An 18,762-nucleotide genomic window follows, 5' to 3' on the forward strand; every position below is an offset into this window, starting at 1 on the left:
GCGGGACTGTGGTGGCCATGGCGAGGGCTGGCTTTCCTGCCCGTGATGTGTCGCTGCAGGGTCGGGTCCAGCCCTGGGGGCTGCGCTCTGCACCTCAATTCATCCTGTGGCCATGCCCTGACACATCCCTTGTCCACGTCCTGATACATCCCATGTCCGTGCCCCAACACGTCCTGCATCCTCCCTGGCTGCTTGGGGATGTGCTGGTCAATCCCCACTGCAGGCAGCTGCAGGAGGGATGTGGAGCCCGGGCTGCTGTTTGCATGGGGTCAGAATTATTTCAATGAAAAAATGTCTATACTATGGTTTTATGTTGGAGAAATCTCACTGTGACCCTCCCCACCAAGCTAACCACCTCCTCTTTCTGCTCCCCCAGAAGAGGTACATGAAAGGGGCCAAGTCTGGCAAGTACTAATCCGTCCAAGACCTTGGCTCTGGAAACCTAGCGAGGGAGTCGGGAAGGGCCTTGGAAACAGCTTTCACGGGGAGAAGCAAGGGTGGGTTTGCACCCTATAAATAACAGAGATCGCTGACCGCGGAGGAGCCCCTTACTCCCCGGGGAAAGGCATCCCCAGACCAGATGGCTGGAGGTTAAAACCAGATGATGCAAATATTTCACACCACGGCAGGATTGCGAAAGCAGTGATGCCTTTGCCTTCTTCCACAAGTCTTCCCTCCAGGCCGGGGACCTCCTCCCAGGGGATATTGTCATGGATGTGGGGTGTGGGTGTGACATACCAGGACTCGGTGGATGGGGAGGTGGCAGAGTTGCGGCTGGTGGGGCCCTGGCTGTGGTCAGGCTCCTGCTGGGATGATGGATGATCTGATCTCATGGAAGGTCAGCTTTGGGGCAGCTGAAAGCCTCCTGAGACCCTGCAATGTCACCCAGCAGTGCTGTGTGCTGGGAGATGACGGTGGCCGTGCCGGCCCTGCCAGAGGGCTGTGTGCTTTTGCATGACCCCTGCAGCTGCTGGGACATGACCTTGGCTCTCCAGCCCTGGCACTCACTGCATCCTTGTCGTGGGACCTGTGACCAGAGCAGGGACAATGACTCTAGACGGGGAGGGAGGGAATTGTGCAAGGCACCAAGTCCTTGAATAAGAGCCATGCAAAATATTTCTCCCAATGTCTCCCGTGATTTTGAAGTGACGTATTTACAATTTGCGATAAAATAATGCTAAATTCTGGTCCCTGAAAAATATCAATGTGTTTTTATTATATGTTCATCTACCCCTGGATTACAATGCTGATAGAAATCTTTTTGTAGCAATTGCACCTTTTCCTGTAAAGATTTATAGACCTTGTTTTGAAGATACAAATGTATAGAATGTCTCCTATGCATTAGAAGACATTTATATACAAGATATTTACAACGCCTAAGACTGTAAATATGAGTCGCCTATTTAAATGTCACAGCCTAAATCAGAAAACGCTGGAGATGTAAAATAGATCTGAAATGTCAAAGGACAGATGATAAAAAGATGTTTCTTCCACCCAAGAAAATTGTCTTGTAACCACTTCCTATTAATCCTGGCTTTCCGGTGGCTGTAGTTAACCCAGTTCTGTGAGTTTTTGAGACAGACACGGTGGTGAGCAGCTTGGGGCTGTGACCCTGGGGAGCTCTGCTGGGAGCCGGACCCCCCCCAGCCCGACAAAGCTCCTGGGCTGATGCCCCCCCTTAGCTTTCCCCTCATCCCAGCAACACGTCCCCCCTCTCTCCCCACCTGCTGCCTCTCCCCAGCTCCATCCTGATCCCGCCGCCCTCCTGCAAGGCGCCTTTGTCCCTTCCTGCGCCGTTTATTATTAAAACCAGGTGTCGGAGCAGCTCCAAGCCTGGGGGGAGCTGGAGCTGCTTCCCAGGGGTCTCGGGTCAGGGAAGCGGCAGGTTGTCCCCCCACAAAGGGGCTGCAGGGGGTGTGTGTGTGTGAACTGGGGGGCAACTCCAGCTCCCCAAGGAACAGGACTCTCTGGGGACCCGGTGCTCGGTGGCTCTCGCAGCCAGAGCTGGTGGAGTCAGTGATGAAGGGGTGTCCTGATGGCTCCTGATGCAAGAGCTGCTGGCTGGCAAAGCTAGAACCAGGGCGGGGGGGTGTGGGGGGGGGGGTTTGCATGAGTGGAAAAAGATAGGGGCTGATAAGGTGGTTCTGGTTTAATAATGCAGGGGACAGCTGGGAGGCAGGCGGAGCGAGGCCAGGCTGGGGGGCTCAGGGCAGCTTTAGGCTGAGGAAGGGCTGCGAGGTGATGCTGAGCCCTGGAGGAAAGCAAAAGCAGACATCAAGCAAGGTTCCAGGCGCTGAGGGTATACAAAGGGTGACAAGATGCAGGTGGCTCTATCTGTCCTGGCAACTTTTCATTCAGCAAACCCAGTTTCTAGCCACGTAAATGCAGATGTAACTTCTCTGGGCTCAGGGAGTGACAAAAATTATGCTGGTACCAGCACATTCCCACTGCCGAGGGACTGGCACTGCTGGGGAAGTGTAATTCAACCCACATAATATATAGGCTTCAACCGTTTTAATAGTTTTCCTCCTCTTTTTAAGCCTTGCAACGACTCGGCACTGTTTGCTGGTGCAAAGCAAGCCGTGGGCTGCTTGCCTCTCCCCTGCCCGTTGGCCCCAGACAGGGATGCTGTCTTCTCCAAAGACCTCAGCACTGCCCAGAGCTGCTGCAGCATCCCCCTGTCCTCGTTCCTTCCCGGGACCATGCCTATGGCCCCTTTGCAGGGCACTTGGGGAGGGAGAGAGGAGAAACTGGGGAGCCAGGGCTGCTAGAGGGGCTTTCCAGCTCCAGGTACGGAGGAGGGAAATGTTAAAGGGTTTCTCAGTGTTTCACAGCTTGCTTGAATTTCACCACTGGTCCCTACCCACGCACTGCGGGGGCAATGCTGCTGGAGCCACTGGGGCTTGGAGAGCCGTGATGTGGGTCCCAGCATCCAGGCAGCTGGGGAAGGGTGCTCAGGGATGTCTTCCCCCTTTGCATGGGGACGGCAGAGGGCCCACCACAGCCCCCATCTTCCCAGCCCTTCCTCTGCAGCCAGCACAAGCAGCCCAGCCCTGCTAACCACCCAGGTGTACTGGGCTCACCGCAGCCACCCTGGGACCCTCCAGCTCCTCGTCCTTCCCTGCCACCCCCACCCACCCAGCCTTGCCTGGGTTTGCCGGGGCGCTTTCCCCACACCGACCCTTCCATGCAGGGCATCGCTCCATCCTCCCCTACCTTGAGTCCCCCAGGGCTGGTGGCCACACAGGTGCTGTGCAGCCAGGCGGCAGTGCCACAGCCAGACCCTGCAGCAGAGAGGGGACAGGCTGGTCCCTGTCCATGTGCAATGCCACTGCCACACACGTGCATGCAACACACCATCCCCAGGGCCTCTGGGGAGACGCTCTGACGGCCCATCCTGCCTGCATGGGCTCACGGTGGGAACAGGGAGCCAGGCAGGAGGATGATGATGCCGGCAGCTGTGAGAGCCAGGCTGTCTCCCTGGTCTGCTCCACGTGTTGGGCTGGGGAGAGGCCCTGGGCACCCAGCTCACAGCTGCTCGCAGCTCCCAAACCCCTCCATCTCCTCCTCAGCCCCAGAAAGAAAGGAGGGTGAGAGTGGGACCACCCTTGCCTGCAGCCTGCTTACTGAGGGGGGGGAACAGCAGCTGCCCCCTTATTTCAGCAGCGCTGGGAGAGCGATTTCTGGGCTCCTCCTCGACACGGATTCACAGCCGCTGGCACTGGCTGGTGTGCCGGAGTGTGCAGTGCTATCGGCACCGGAGATGAGACCTGCTGGCTCTTGCAGCAGATGTCCCGGGGGGGTCCCAGCTGCGTACCCCTGTGCAGGTGAGCAGGTTGTCCCTGGGGTCCCATCAGCCAGGATGGACTGGGAGGGAGCCCTGCAGTGCAAAGGCGGGTGCAGTCCATGGGTGCGCAGGGGCCTTTGTGGGGGGCTTGCAGTGGGGATGGGGTGAGGAGCAGCACCGTGAGCCAGACCCCTGCTCCAGGCTGCCACCGGGGTCTCTTCCCTGGGCCACACACATCCACATAGATATTTATACAGGATGGGAGTGGAGCATCCAGCCCCACACGGCCATGTGCCTCCCCGTGTGCTCCCCCTCAAAAGCCACACAGACCCAACACGAATCAAATGCCTCAGAATGAGCCAGAATAAATATTTTATGGTAAATTACCAAGGCTAATAATTATAAAAATCTGTACTTATGACCCAGAGCCAGGGAAAGATTTCCAAGCAGCTGGTGACCACATGGGTGACAGTCCCCTCCTGCTCCCCGACTGGGCTGACGGACCCCTCCCCACGCATGGGGACCAGCCTAGGGGTAGAGAGCGTGGGGGGGTCTGGGGGTGGGTGTCCTCCCCTGGTTGTGGTGCTGGGGTTGCTGGGGGGGTCTGTGAAGCCACATGGAAGGGCTAGAGACAGGATTTCCCACCATGGTGATTGCGCTGCTGGGGTTTGGGGGACAGCAGGGGGGTGGGGGGGGGGTGTGGGGCTTGGCTTCCTGCCCACACAGCCCCACTCTGGGGGCCCACGTTATCTTATCGCCGAAGGAGTTGGGGAAGACAGCATTGCAACTGGCAGGGGAGAGGCTGGGGTGGACGAAGGAGAGAGGACAAGGAGGGATGGCCCTGGCTGGCTGTGGGGTGGGTTTGTTTTACCCATTTGACTGCTCAGAGGTGATTTTCGGGATGCAGCCATCCCTCCTCAGCCAGCAGGAGCCAGACCTGCCCTCGGTCCCCGGCTCTGCCTATCCCGGGGACTGTGGGGATGAGACAGTCCTGGGGGGGGAATGTCTTAGATCTGGCTACACGCTTGGGGCTGGACGAGGCACGTGCCAGGCGAGCATCCCCATCCCTGCCCTGATGGGGACCACAGCGCAGGGAGAGGACCCAGCAGAGGGTGTGGGAAGCTCTTGCCGTTGCTTTCCCTCCTTTCTCCTCCTCCGAGCATTAGTTGGGATGAGCACAGCGAGTGTGGTCACACACGCCCCTGGCATCACTTAGTCCCTTCCCTCTCCTTGCAGACCCTCGTGTGACTGTCCCCATAGCAGCTTTCCACAGCTCCTCTTCATCACCCTGGCCACTGCTGTGGCCCCATCTCCCTCCAGAGCAGCTGGAAGGAGGAGAGATTTGGGCAGCCTGACCCCACTCATTGCTTCCCCTTTCCCCCCGCCTTTTTCCCTTCCTCCCTGCCATGATTCAGAGAAAAAAATTGGCTGGATTTCGGGTCAGCACCTGGCTCTCCTCCGGGTTAATGACTCAGTCGACAGCAGCGGCATCCACAGTGCTGGCCCCGCTTGGCTCCACTCGCCCAGCTTCAGCAACAATGATGTTGGCCTTGAGCAAGCTTTTGCAGAGCAGCGGCTCCCTGCGCACCCGGCAGGGATTGACTTAGGCAGTGACCAGTGGAACAGGGAGGGAGAAGCAGGGAGGGAGTGAAGGGGGCCAGCCATCGCTTGTCCCCAGCTGGGGCACTTAGGAGTGTTTGGTGAACACCTGCACGCACCGAGGGCTGAAGGGGTTGTTGCTGGAAGCGGGTAGATGTTACCAGCCAGCCCCAGATCTCTGCAGGTGGGTGCGAGCATCCCACCCGCACCCCCTTGGTGCTAAGCAGCTTCGGGGGGAGCACCCAGCCCCTCCACTGCCTGGGGGTCTGAGAAGGGCTGGGGATGCCCTGTCTCACCCAAAAGCTTTGATCTGCTCCTTGGGGGATACGGCTCCCGGCCCCCTGCGACCATTACCCCCCATCCCCTGGGATGCTCGGGTGAGCTGACCCACGCTCAGCCCTTCCTCTGTGTTACTGGGAGACGTGCGCAGGCGGCGGCAGCCCTTGGCTGAGCGCGGACCTTGGCTTCCAGCAATCAACAGGAAATGGGAGATGGATTTCTCGGCAAACTGGGCTTTCCATAAACAGTCTGAGGGGCCGACCAGCGACGGCGGGAGCAGCACAGAGCCAGGGCCGGGCTTTACAGCTGTTTATCACATTTTTCTGCTTTCGTTTCCTCCCCAGCTCGGCAGCTCGGGGTTCGTTTTCTCCAATGTGCAAGTTGAGCACTGTCAGATGGGCTGCTGCCATTCCCAACCTGATGCACCCATGATGCTCCCACGGGAGCAGGATCAGGACAGCCAGCATCCCATGGGTCCTGTGCCCCACTCAACCTGGGTGCGAGGTGCCAGAATCCACCCCAAATCCTTTCCAAATCTTAAATCCAGCTCCCATCAGGTCCCCTTTGCTTTGGAGCACATAACCCAGCTCTGCGGCATCAGGGGTCTCTGCCCCAGGCCAGCCGTTAGCTAACCAGACCTCACCGGCACACAAGCCTCCAATTTCTCGGCAATCAGGACTTAAGAAAATACAAACTGACCCTGAGAGGTGAGAGAGGACTGGGGGAGGCAATGCTGGGCTTTCCGCCTGCTTCTCATTAGCAGCTGCTTGTTCAGCCAGCGCCGTCCCCACTCCCGCGTCCCACCCTGGGGAGCTCGGCAGCTCTGGCATTTCCCAGTGATGGTTTGCCTGTCTCAGACAACCACGAGATGAGAGATTTAGTTGTAGAACATCCCTCCATCCATCTGTCCATCCCTCCCAGCAGGACAGAGCTGCCTCATACCCGTGCATCCTCTGCGACCTACGCCGGCATCCTGGGGCACTGATCCTGACTCGGGGGCTGCCCCCGTCCCCATCCCCATGCACAGCCTGCCCCGGGGGACAGCAGGGGCTGTGTTTTCGGGTGGTGGAGGTTGGTGCAGGGTGGTGGGGTCAGCCGGTGGCATGGGCCCCGTTTGCTGAGCCGAACAAAGGGGCTTTCTTTCAGCTGGGGCTCGGAGGGGAGCACGGCCTGTCTGGAAACGAAGCCGCCTGCGTCAGAGGCAGACAGCGGCCGGATGGGGGGTTCTTCCAGAGGGCAGGAAAAGCGGCGGCAGCGGCAGCGGGGCTGTGCCAGAGCCCCCGGGGGAGCTGCTGCTGGGAGCTCTGCAGAGGAGACACCTCGGGACCCTGATGCCCCTAGCCCCAGGCCGCCCACAGCCATTGCCAGGAGGACGCTGGGTGCCCTGGGGCCGATGCATGGCTGCTCTCCTCATCCCATGATGCCACCATGATGCCAGCGGTGCCGCCAGTGTACCCCACAAGCCAAGCAACCCCCAGCTTCGCAAAATATTTTTATTTTTTGGCTCTGAAAGGCACAAAAATGCTCCGTGGAAAGGTGGGAGCAGGCACACAGGCAGATGTTAAAGCAAAGAGTGAGAGACCTGGCACAACACCAATTTTGGCAGGTCGGTGTTGCTGGCAAGTGCCAGCTCCCGTCTCCTCCCCACAATGCCAGGTACAGCCAAAACCTTCCCACAAAAGTCAGCTGTGTGACCCACCAACACACAAGCAGCTCTGTGCAGCCGTACAGGCGTTGCTGGCGTGGCCATCCGTGCATGTTTTGGCACCAAAACGCACATCCTATTTCCATGTGATGGATGTGCAAGAAAATGTGCTTGCCGGTGTAGAGGGGATGTGGATGGCGGGATGGGGTTGGGAGCAGGGCTGGCAAGGGAGGCAGGGTGCTCAGATATGGGGCTGGCCAAGGAGAAATATTGCCTGGAAACGGGCTTGGCTGGACTGGGGCTGTGTTTGGGAGGAAAGCTGGTATGTGGGTGTGTTAGTGCGTGAGGACGTTGGGCTGGGGAGTGTGTTGAAACAGAAGGGTTTGATTTTTTCATTTGAGATGGCTTTTCTGGTCTCTTGGGATACAAAACGAAACGTTACCAAAGGGAAGAAAAAAAGAAAAGGGAAAAAATCAGCACTAACTGTTCCTTTCCACCACGAAAAATCTCCTTTGCTGTCACATTTTTTGCTTGCTTGTTTGTTTTTCAGCCTGGGTGTGAAGCTGTGCCTCAGAGGCTCACATGTCCCTGTGCTTGTGCTGTGGCTTTGCCACCCCCAGGCTGCCAGGAGGGGATGGTCTTTGAGAAGACACGCTGCGGGGATGCTCCTGGCCAGGGATGTCCCGGCATGCGGGATGACAACAGTCACATTACCCAGCGTTTGGAGGAAGGAAGAAACCTCATGGATGTAGCTCAGTGCCCAAATGTTACAGGAGTGCAACCAAACAGTACCTGATCCTGCAGCGAGGGATGCTCATGCCAGGGGGCTGCAAGCGGGTGCCCCCAGCCCTGCATCCCTGTCCTCAGCAGGAGCAAGGGGCAGTTGGCACAGGCATGGGGGGGATGCTCCAAGTTATTCATGCCATCATGCTTGACCTGGTATGACAGCATGGTTGTGTGGTGGGAAGCTCCTGCAGGGTTCGCTTTTGCAGCCATAAATCAAAAGAGCAGCTTGTCCATGGGCCAGCTCTCCCGGGGAAGGATGCTTCCATCCATGCAGGGCTTTCAGGGCCCCACCCCGGCCCCTCCGCGGGTACGGGCACAGGCAAGGGCTGTGGGTGTCAGAGGTGCTAAGCCATGTGTGGGTCCCTGGCACAGCCTGTGCTCCTGCCTGCCCTGCCTGTCCCGGCACAGCCGCCAAGAAGTATTTGGATCCATATTCCTATTCCCACAGAATTTACCCCCTGGATTCCCACTTTTTATTCTTTCTGGCAGTATTTGGTTTGATTTGTCCCTGGTGAGGTGTTGGAGCCTGTGGGGCAGTGTGGCTGGAGGCATCCCAGCTGTAGCTGCTGCTACCCCACACTGGCCACCACATCCCCCACGCAGCTCTCCCAGTCCCCTCTCACGGTGCAAGGGGCACCCAGGGGTGCAGATGCCGGGAGGGCACTGGGCCAGCCTGCTCCAGGCATTGCCCCGTCTCCACCACTTCCCAGCTCCCCGCCAGCTCCAGGAGTGCCCTGAGCCCCAGACCCCACTGATTAGAGACATTTAACATTCCTCCTAACGCCAAAGGGATATTTTATCAGCAGGTTTTTTTTCCTGCAGACTATTTTCTTTTCATGAAAACATTAAATGGCCTGAGAGATAAGGAGCAAATTTATAGCAGTTCACACCGAAGCAGCCAAGACATTGGCAAGGAAAAAATGCCTTCCCTCCTGCTACCCGCCTTCCCTCGCATGCTCCCCGCCCCGACCGCTTCCTCTCATTCTCTCCAAATTCTCTTGACTCCCACGACAAACTCAGCCGTCCCGTCCCGGCTTTTCCTGCCCTGTGGCAGTGCTCGATGCGAGGTTGCCCACCGAGGGGGGGCTGTGGCATGAAGAGGTGCCAGCATAGTCCTGCTCACCATTGCCCTGGGGATGCTTGCAAGGACTGCCTGCTCCTGGGGTGATGCAGCCTCGTGTCCAGAAGCCCTGGCACGAGGATGGATCCAGGCTGTGCAAAGCCTGCCTCGCCTTTAAAAATGAGCCAGTCTAAAATTGGGTTGGTGTTAACTGTGGGTCTGGGCAAGACCTGCAAGCCCTCCCCTTCCCTCCCCCAATAAAGCATCCCTTGTTCCATCCCTGCTTCTGGGAGCTGCTCAGCAAACCAGTCCCGGGGCTCACAGACCTGTAATGTTTAACTTACCAAAATCTGCAATAAATTTTCCTAGCGGCCCCCAATCAGCTGGCCCCCATCCGCCGGCGCTGCAGGTTTATGAGCTCTGAAGAGCTATAAAGGCCTTTTACTGGCTGCGTTTTTTATTTCAAATTAGAGTGTGACTGGATAAACACCGGACAAAGTACTGATTTACCGGGCAACCCTGCACAGTGCAGAGCTGGGGGCTCTGGGACAGGCTGAACTGTGGTCCCGTGGGATGGACAACATGTCCTTCACCCTGGCCGAGCTGGACTGATGCCTTTGCCACCCCAGCTGGCCAAAAACCCGAGGGCTGGGGAAGGGGAACCTGCTTCAGGAGCCCCAGGGGGTGCCAGGGCAGGTGGTGGGCTCTACCGAAGGGCCCCAAGTGCTGAAGGATCCACCCTATCTGGCCAAAACAGAGCACATCAGTGGTCCCCTCTGTCTCAGCCCCTGCTTGGAGATTTGACACCAGTTGATGTCCTCTTCTGCCCAGAAGGTTGAAGCCAATGTCTCTTCTATGGGAATAAGGGAGGGATGCAACGCTAGCTACACCAGATGTCCCCATCCCACGTTGAGGTGGCCAGTGGTGAGCAGTGCCAGCCGTCCTCTATTCTAGGGACCTGGAGGTGTCCCTTACCTGCTTGCAAAAGCTGTGTCACCCTTTTTGACAGGCACCATGGTTTGAACCCGGGTGCCACGAAGGGAGATGGAGTGGGAAAATGGGTGAACAGCATGAGGGTTCGCAACATGGATATTTTCCATCCCTTCCCTGATGGCACCTTGCCTGCTTGCTGCTCCCAGGGATGGTCTTGTGTCCTCAGGGTGCAGGCAGGGAGGGACCACATTGCCAACCCTCCTCAGCCCCTCTCTGCCACTGTTAGTCACAGATCTGTGGGGACCATGGGGCTCTGCTGTGTCCCCGGGACAGGACAGCTGTTTGGGGTCTCAGACACCCAGGCACGGTGGGGCCAGTTCCCCCCACCTCGGAACAGGGACATGCAACATGTTCTGAAAACACGGACCCCCTTTCCTGGCCTTGAGTCTGGGGGGTTGGCTGCTCTTTTGGAGGGACAAAATCATGCAGGGGGGTGATCCCAGTGAAGCCAAGCAGTTTTCCAGCCTGTAATTAAGGGCTCCCCCCGTGACCCCTGCAGGGAGGGGTGCCGGGGCAGAGGGGACACTTGCTGCCACCTCCAGCCCCCCAGGACAGGCACTGTGCCCCAGAGCCGAGCGTGGGGCTGTGCTCCCAGCCGCTGCGAGCGCTTGAAGAATATAGGTGGTTAATGCCTTCAGCATGTATGAAATATCCCATATGCTGGGAAACAAAAGGGGCTCTGTGCTATTAAAGTTTCATTTCCCCACTCCCCTCCTCCCGCCCCTCTCCCCCTGTACACCCTGCCCTGCGCAGCGCGGCTGGAGGAGAGCAGGCGAGGAGACCTGGGCTCTGCTGGCCCCCAGCTCCCAGCCAGGACCCTGGGCTCTGGGCACGGCAGGGGGAGTGTGGGCTTGATACACCCACCCACCCCCCCCCCCCCGACCCAGCTGGAGCACATGGAGAGCAGAAAGCTTTGCTTCCCCACGGGAGAAAAAGGAAGGGGAAAGAGGTGAGCATGGCGAGTACGAGCATCCCCGGGCTTACCGGGGTTGCCCTGGGCTCCGTGGCCGTCCCAGCAGGATGCTGGCCGGGGATGGCACTAAGTGCCGGCTGGGGCAGAGCAACATTGCAGGACATACTCTGGCACGAGCATCGGCAGACTCCAGGACAGAGGGGCCTCCCAGCAGAGCAGAGGGTGGAGGTGGGCTTCCCCAAGACCCCTGGCATGTTTTCCCCAGGATGGGGGCTCTCTTGGCTCCTCGATCCCATGCGGGATGGGGTGCCTCCTTGCCAGCCTCCAGCCGGCCCTTGGCCGGGAGGGCTGGGGATTTGGAGGGCGGGAGCAGACCTTTTCCCTAGGACCCCCTGGAACCACCGGGAATAGGATGAGCTGCTGTGGAACTGTGCTGGAGAGAAGAGATGAGATGGGGAAAGAAGGAGGAGAGCAGCACCGGGCAGGGGGCTTGGTGGCATCAGAGCCAGCCCAGGGAGGCAGCCCTGTGCCCTGGGGGGACCCCGGCACTCCATCGGTGTCTCCTCACAGGGACAGCCCTTCATCCTGGCTGGTCCCCTGGGGGTCTGCAGGGTTTGGCTCTAGCAGCTCCCAGGGCTGCTGGCACTGGTCCCCTGGGCTCCTGAAGGGGTTAAGAGAAGAGAGGAAAAGCAGAGAAAGAAAACAGAGGGTTGGGAGAGAGCAGCTCGGTCAGGGGGCTGTTTGCACTGGCTTGGATGTGTCCTCAGCGTGTTTATTCCTACTGCACAAGCACTTTTGCCAGAACGAGAGCCAGACTGCTGAGCATGCTGCGCACACACATATACACTGCTGCTGTCGCCATGCATGCACAGCCCCATCCTAAAATGCTTCCCCGGTTGCACCCTTCCTCTTCCACCTCCTGCCCATTTCCCCCTGCATTACAAAATGCACGGGGACCCCTCTGAGTAGCGATGGTTGGTGGCTGTGCCCTGGCCTCCGGGATGCCCAGAGCCCAGCCCAGCAGCAGGGCTGCTCTCCCGCCTCGCCTGTCCTTACCCTGCCTGTGCTGGCTGGGCTTGCAGCCTCGGGCGAGCCAGATGGGAGCAAACCTCGTGTCCCAAGGCCACCAGCCTGCTGTGCTGCTGGGGCCAAGGCCTGGGAACGGGCATGTGCTGGGGTTTGGCTGCTTTCCTGGGCTGGAAAGAAAACACCTCCCTCCCTGGGATGCTCTTTGTTTCCCATGGACTGACCCGAGTGCTGCCTGTGGGGCTGAGAGGGGCCAGACCCTGCAGTCGGCTGTGCTCAGTCACTGTCTTCTCACTGTGCTGCTAAAATGTCCTTTATCTGAGCCCTGGCAGTCCCCAGGCTGTGTGCAGCTATCTCTACTCTCAGGTCCCATCCTGCCTCTCTGGGATTAGAGCTGGGGACCAAGGGACCGGTCAGGGCTGCAGCTGTAGGAGCTGAAGGGGACCCGCTCCCCCTCTCTTACCAGCATGGTCCTGTTCCCCATCTGCCTCCTCAAGGCTTTAGGGTTTCAGGGATGCCTGGAGGGGCAGGTCACTGCTGGGAGAACAGAGCTGCTGGTGCTCGGTAAACCTTGGCTGAGCCTGCAGCTCTGCCGCTGACCTTGCATCTATGCGTGGGCAGGTCGCATGCTGTGATCCCCGCAGCCCTGGGTCGTGGTCCCTTGTTTGTCTGCTCAGGGGGAGATGGTGGGGCTGCAACAGTGGCAATCACGGCTGTGAAATCAGGCAGTGGCTCATGCTGCGCTGGCCCCCAGGATGGTCCAGGAAGCTCCGCAGCCCCTGGGCCCTGGGAGGCTGCGATGCTCTGTCTGCCGGTTGTCCCAGCTTGGGCAGCCCTGAATGCACAGGGGTTGATTAAACTGGCTTTTTCAGCCCCTGTGGGTTTAGTTAATGGGTCCTATTTTAAATCTGGTAAGGCTGAGCTCCCTGGGGCTAACGGCTGCAGGATGAGCCCTAACCCCACTGCAGGACAAGTCCTAACCCTGCTGTGGGATAAGTCCCAACCCCGCTGCAGGAGGCTGGCCTGCCCTCCCCACCCAGGCAGGCTTTTGGCACAACAGACAAGCACCCTGACAGCTGGGGGTGACCCCATCCCCACTGTGCTCACCTGCAGTACTGGGATTTAATTTAATGAGTGAGCATTCGTCATCACTCCCCAGAAAACGTTCAGTGGTATCACTTGGGAAAGGCATGAAGGCGCAGTCGTGCCAGCCCTCCCTCCAGCATCTGCTGCTGGAGCTCCATGGAGAAATCTGGGTGTGGGACCTGCTGTGCCGGCGAGCCGGTGGCTGCACAGGCAGAGCTGATCCCGTGTGATGGGTAATGAAGACGAGCTGCCCGGGGCAGGCAGGGATGTGGGGAGCCTGGGAGCCCGGGAACTGCCGGTACCCAGCTTGCCGAGCCGGCTTACTCTGGCGTGGCCAGGCTCTGCTTTGCATCCGCGGTGGTACCAGCCATGGGAGAGCCATGCCAGGCTGCCAGCCAGGCTGCTGGACCCAAACCAGCGTGAGCCTCCTTGCCCTGCCTCCTCCCGGATGGCTGCCTCCGCTTTGTGTGTCCCAGGGGCTGGAAGGAGCCCCAGGTTCACCACTCAGCCCTGAGTAAGTTTATAGCAGCGGGGACAGGCTTGCCTGCCTCGGCTGCCACCAGCCCTGAGCTTAGTCTTCAAAGCTGTCCTCTCTCTCAGACGTCCCTGCTTTTTACATCTTATTTCATCTTTGACAAGGCAGAGCTTCAATTTCATCCCTGGCTTCCCACAGCTGATGGCCCTGTGTCCCTAAGCAGCAGCTGGCCAGGGGTCACTGGGGACAGCCACCCGTCTCAGTGGCACCTTGGGTTTGCACTGGGCTGCAGCTGGTGGGGCCTGGGGTCTGCAGCACGTGGCAATCTTGCTGCTTTGCTCCCCGAAACTGCACTGAGAAGAGCTCGGGGCAGCTGTGACAGCCGTGCTGGGGCTGTCCTCACCCCCAGGAACGCAGCAGCTGAAGCTGAAGTCAGGGTCTGAGAGAAGCAAAGGGCAGGACAGGCTGGGACCTGCCCCACGCAGGGCTGTGCTGTGCAGCTGGGGCACAGGCGGCTCCTGGGGTGGTCTGGATGGCACCCCCCGGGTCAGATGCCCCCCTTAGGGATGACGGGAGGGGGTCAGGTGACTTCTGAATCCAGCCAGCAGGGCTGAGCAGGGTCAGTGTTGCTTAGCTGGAGTGCACAGGTGATGTTCAATGGATGTAAGTCTCAGTGGAGCACTGGAGTTTGCTGGACCCCCCCCTCCCGCAGCCTGGGGCCGGGAGGTGGTCTGAGCAGGGGAGGAAGGGAGCAGGTTTGCTGGGTGCTGTAACCTGACCAAAAGCATTCCTGGGAGCTGGGGCGGTGGAGCGGCTGCAAACACCCGCCCGGGCTTGGTATGGGATGTTTGTCCTGGGATGCAAAACACATTTCACCCAAGCCCAGCCCAGCTGACACCATGCTGCCCGCAAAGGGCCAGGCATCCCCCTCCCCAGCCCCCTGTCCTCCTCCCCAGCCCACTGCCAGCTGCCGCGGTGCTGGGGAGCAGAGACGTGAGCTACCCAGGGTGACTCCTGTCCTCCCTGGATGTGGAGGGCCAAAACCAGGACCTACGTGAGGCAGCGGTGCAAAGGGATGCAGAGCAGCACAAGGGGGTGCAGAGCAGCCCCTACAGTCTCGTCCAGTCCTTGCTTCCAGCGTGGGGTGGAGGAGGAAAGGACATGGTCTAGCTGTCCAGGATACCACTATCCTCCTCTTCCTTGCTCTCCTCACTGCTTAATCAGGACAATTCCTCTGGTGTCCCGCAGCCCCCGTGCTGTCCTGGAGCATTTCTACTGCTGCTTCTCCCCACCAGCTGTGGGCAAGGGATGAGGGCGCAGCTCAGTGTGGGCACCTGCGTGCCGAGACTGGCAGCCCATGTCTCCACAGGCAGGCTGGGGTGTCAGGGACTGCGGGGGCTGCATGGGGACAGGCACTCAGGAATGTTGTTTTTTCCATCCTGGTTTCCATCAAGGTAGTAAATCAGCACTGCAAAAGGCTTTTGTTTTCCACAGCATGCTGCTGGCTGCTATGCCTGCCAGCCCCTGCCTCGCCTGCAGGAGCCAGGATGCGGCCATCCTTGCCCGCAGTCCCAGGGCTTGCTCCAGGTACAGAGTCCATCCTGGCCTGGGGAGGCTGGGGACCTGTCGTGCCAAGGGAAGCAATCACATCACATCACAGTTTACTTGTGCCACTTTTCTGGGCCTTAGACCCCCACAGAGAGCCCTTGGCCCCCCGAGGAGTAGGCTTCCCTCCATCCATCCTGCACAGCCCAGCTGCATCCCTCCCTGCTGGAAGCGGTCCTGCTTTCCTATGGAAGGATGTTGGGGTGGCATGGAGTGACACCGAGATGTCCCCAGCCCTTTGGGGTTTAGTGATGGGGTCTTTGTGCAGGGGGGGCAGTTCAGCCATGCCTCTCCCTGGTACACAGCTCAGCAGCACGTCCTGGCCAGGTACCCAGGGGGCTGGGGGGGGATATTGGATTGCAGCAGATGGGAGAGTGTCTGGGCACAGGGTGGCCCAGGCGTGGCTCCAAATGCTGCTAGCTGACAGCTAAACCTCAAAGACATCTCCCGTATCATCTGCAAAGGCAGCGCTCCCTTAAAGAAACACGGGGCCCCCCAGGGACATGTGGTTGCCCCTTGGGGATGCAGCTGACCCAGGGGATGCAGCTGGCCCAGGGGATGCAGCTGGCCCAGGGGATGCAACTGGCCCAGGGTTCTTGCCCTGTGCAGTGCCACAAGGCGAAGGTGCCACGGGGGGGGAAGGTGCCCAGCTCCCCCAGGGGGACATTCAGCTGCTGGCACAGGAAAGGTGTGAAGATCCTGAGATGTATACGTTGTGGCTGGGCTATTTTGGAAAGGGACAGAGCTGATCTTGTGACTGGAGCTGGGGACTGGAAGTCTGGACATCAGGGTCCTGCCTGAGTGACAGCGACCTGCTGCTTGACCTCGAGGAAACCTGAGAGCCCCCACTGCTCTGAGGACAGCTTTCGCACCCCTTCCCACCCCGTCCCAGCTTGTTTAACGATGATGAAAACCAAGCGCTGGGCAGCGACATGGCTGGGGACAACACAGGAAACCAGGGACAGAGCCCAGGCTTGGGTGCAGATCCAGCCCCAACTCTATGGCGTCCCTGTGGTTGGGCCACCCACGGTCCCCAGGGCTGTCCTGGAGGTGCACCCCATCTTTTTACAGCTGTGCCACCTTCTGCCTCTGTGCTGTGGCTGGGACAGGACCAGCCCAGGCACTGTGGTCCCCCAGGTCCCCCAGGCAGGTGTCGGGAGCAGATGGAGATGAAGACTTTCTGCAGACCCTGTCTCCCCTGGGCTCATCAGCCTGAATGCCAGCAACGCCTGCCAAAAATATTTGTGTGGGAGTTAACTAAGTTAACTTTAGTTTTCCTTTTTTCAATGGCAGGGGGGTGGCAGGGTGTGAGAAAGGCAGGTGGGGGGGCTGTGCATCACCCGTCAGCAAGTGGTGGGCAGGGAAAGAAGCTGAGCAAAAGGTCTCCCTGCTGCCAGATTTCAGCACTTTGTGAATTGAATAGTTTTTTATTATTATTCCCTCCCCTGGCACCATTTTGCAGCTTCTCGTAGGGACTCACTGCTGCTGGGGAGCATGAGGTGCTTCCCTGGGTGGGGGACAGTAGGCAGCTGATTGCTGGGGCTTTGAGCTGGGCACTGGTGCCTGACTCAGGCATCCCTTACCTGTTGGTTTGGTGCTGCACCCCTGAAGTGGTCCCCAGAATGAGCCTCACACTCCTTTACAGCCTCATCTTGCAGGCAGGGGTCTGCACAGGTGGGCTGTTATCTCAGCCTGATTTTATGGACGTGGCTGGTAATGCTGCTCCTCTTTGCTGGTGCAATGATGCATCCGGGGCATTTATACCCATCCTACCCAGCCGGTCTTGGAGCAGACAGGATCAGCCCCGCAGCTTTTGTAAAGCTGCATGTTACCCATAAATACTCCCTTCCTCTGCTGCTTGCAGAGCCCAAGAGCTGTGTCCCCCAGGGAGGTGGCTACCCTGCCAGCAGCTCTGCCACCGTTCCCCCGCCACCGTGCCGGGCTCAGACTGGCCCCCAGCGAGGCAGAAGACGTGTGACTCGGTATTTCGGTGGCGTGGGTGGCCCCATCCCAGCAGCATGTCCTCGGGGAACACCGTCACTCGGGTCTCGCCAAAGAGGGGTTTGTCTGGGGAGCGCCAGGATCGTGGACGCCCTCGCCGGGGTATGCCCATCTGCAGAAAGCGCTCCGGAAATGGAAGGGGGTGGCTTTGGAAGGTGGTTTTCAGAGTGGTACGGGCTCATCCAGCAAACTGCCAAGGCAGCTCCGGTGTAGGATGGACAGGAGTCGTGCTGCCTGAGAAACCTTCTCCCTAAGGATGGGGCAAGGGAGTGGGGAAACGGCAGAGTCGTTCAGAGAGGATCTCTGCTGACCGGGGCTGGGCTGGGGCTATTTTCAGCAACTTTCTCTTTGTCCTCATTTGAGATAAGCCAGCCCCCTCCAGCTCCTAAAACTTGCCATGTTTCTAAGGAAAGATGTGGGTGGCTTCCCGCAACTATTGGGGCCCCGAATTACGTAAAGAGCAGGGTGAGATTCCTTTTTTAGAGAGAAACATTGAAATTTTCCCTCCAGGATCTCTTTGCAAATCCATACTGAATAATTGCATCAGAGCAAGGCGGGAGGAAGGGTTTCAGAAAGGGCAGAAGATTTCCTTTGGGCATTCTCAAAAAAATGCAGCCTTGCATTTGGGAAATGCCTGAGTGCCTGTTCAGCAGCAAAGTTTTCACTGGCTGTTTTCAAACCTGCCTTCATTTCCAAAATAACTTTCCTAAGGATGGGAAAAGTTTTGAGGAGAAGCTATGCGAGCCCCAGATGGAGCTGCAGGTCGTATTCCTGCCTGAGCTCAGCCTGTGGTGTTGAACCTGGTGCATCTTCTTATCTCACTGAAAAACTTTGCAATAACTCAGGGAGGGGGTTGGGTTGAGCAGAAGCCTCTTTTCCTCCTTGGCTAGCTGTTAGGCTGGGAAATCCACCACGGTCCCTGTGCTGTGGGTCTCCTGGCCGCAGTGATGCTCAGTGGGTGCTTCACTGGGACCCAGCCTTGCAGCGAGCGGGGGTGGGTGACGCTGCGCTGAGTGGCTGTGGAGGACTCACAGCGCAGGAATTTCCCCCATACGCTGTAATCTGTATCCTGTCCTGGGAGTGATGACATCCCCCTCTCCCAGCTGATACCTCGCCTCTCGGCTGTGTTGGTGCGTGCATTTGTCATTCAGAAAGATTTATGCTCGGCAGAAGGGAAGCAGGTCTGTCTGCGCTTGTCCCAGTGCCGTGTGAGTCACTCAATGGTTAAACACAGCTTTGTTAGCTGGATGCTGGGAATTTCTCTTTCCAGGGGACGGAGGTGGGAGCCAGGGCTCCTGCTAACCCTGAGCAAACTCTTACACAGGGAATGGGTTTCTTCCTTAAATGCTCCCACCTCCTGAGCAGCAACTGTCCCCCAGCACTGGCCACAAACAAGGGTGTCCACAGCCACCCCTGGGCTGCAAAAGCAAAGGGAGTTGGGCATCGGGCTCTGGGGAGGACGGATGGGCAAGGGGGCTGGGGTAGGGGGCATTTCCAAATGATCTGT

This window comes from Falco rusticolus, chromosome 8 (assembly GCF_015220075.1).
Source record: "Falco rusticolus isolate bFalRus1 chromosome 8, bFalRus1.pri, whole genome shotgun sequence".
Lineage (NCBI taxonomy): Eukaryota > Metazoa > Chordata > Aves > Falconiformes > Falconidae > Falco > Falco rusticolus.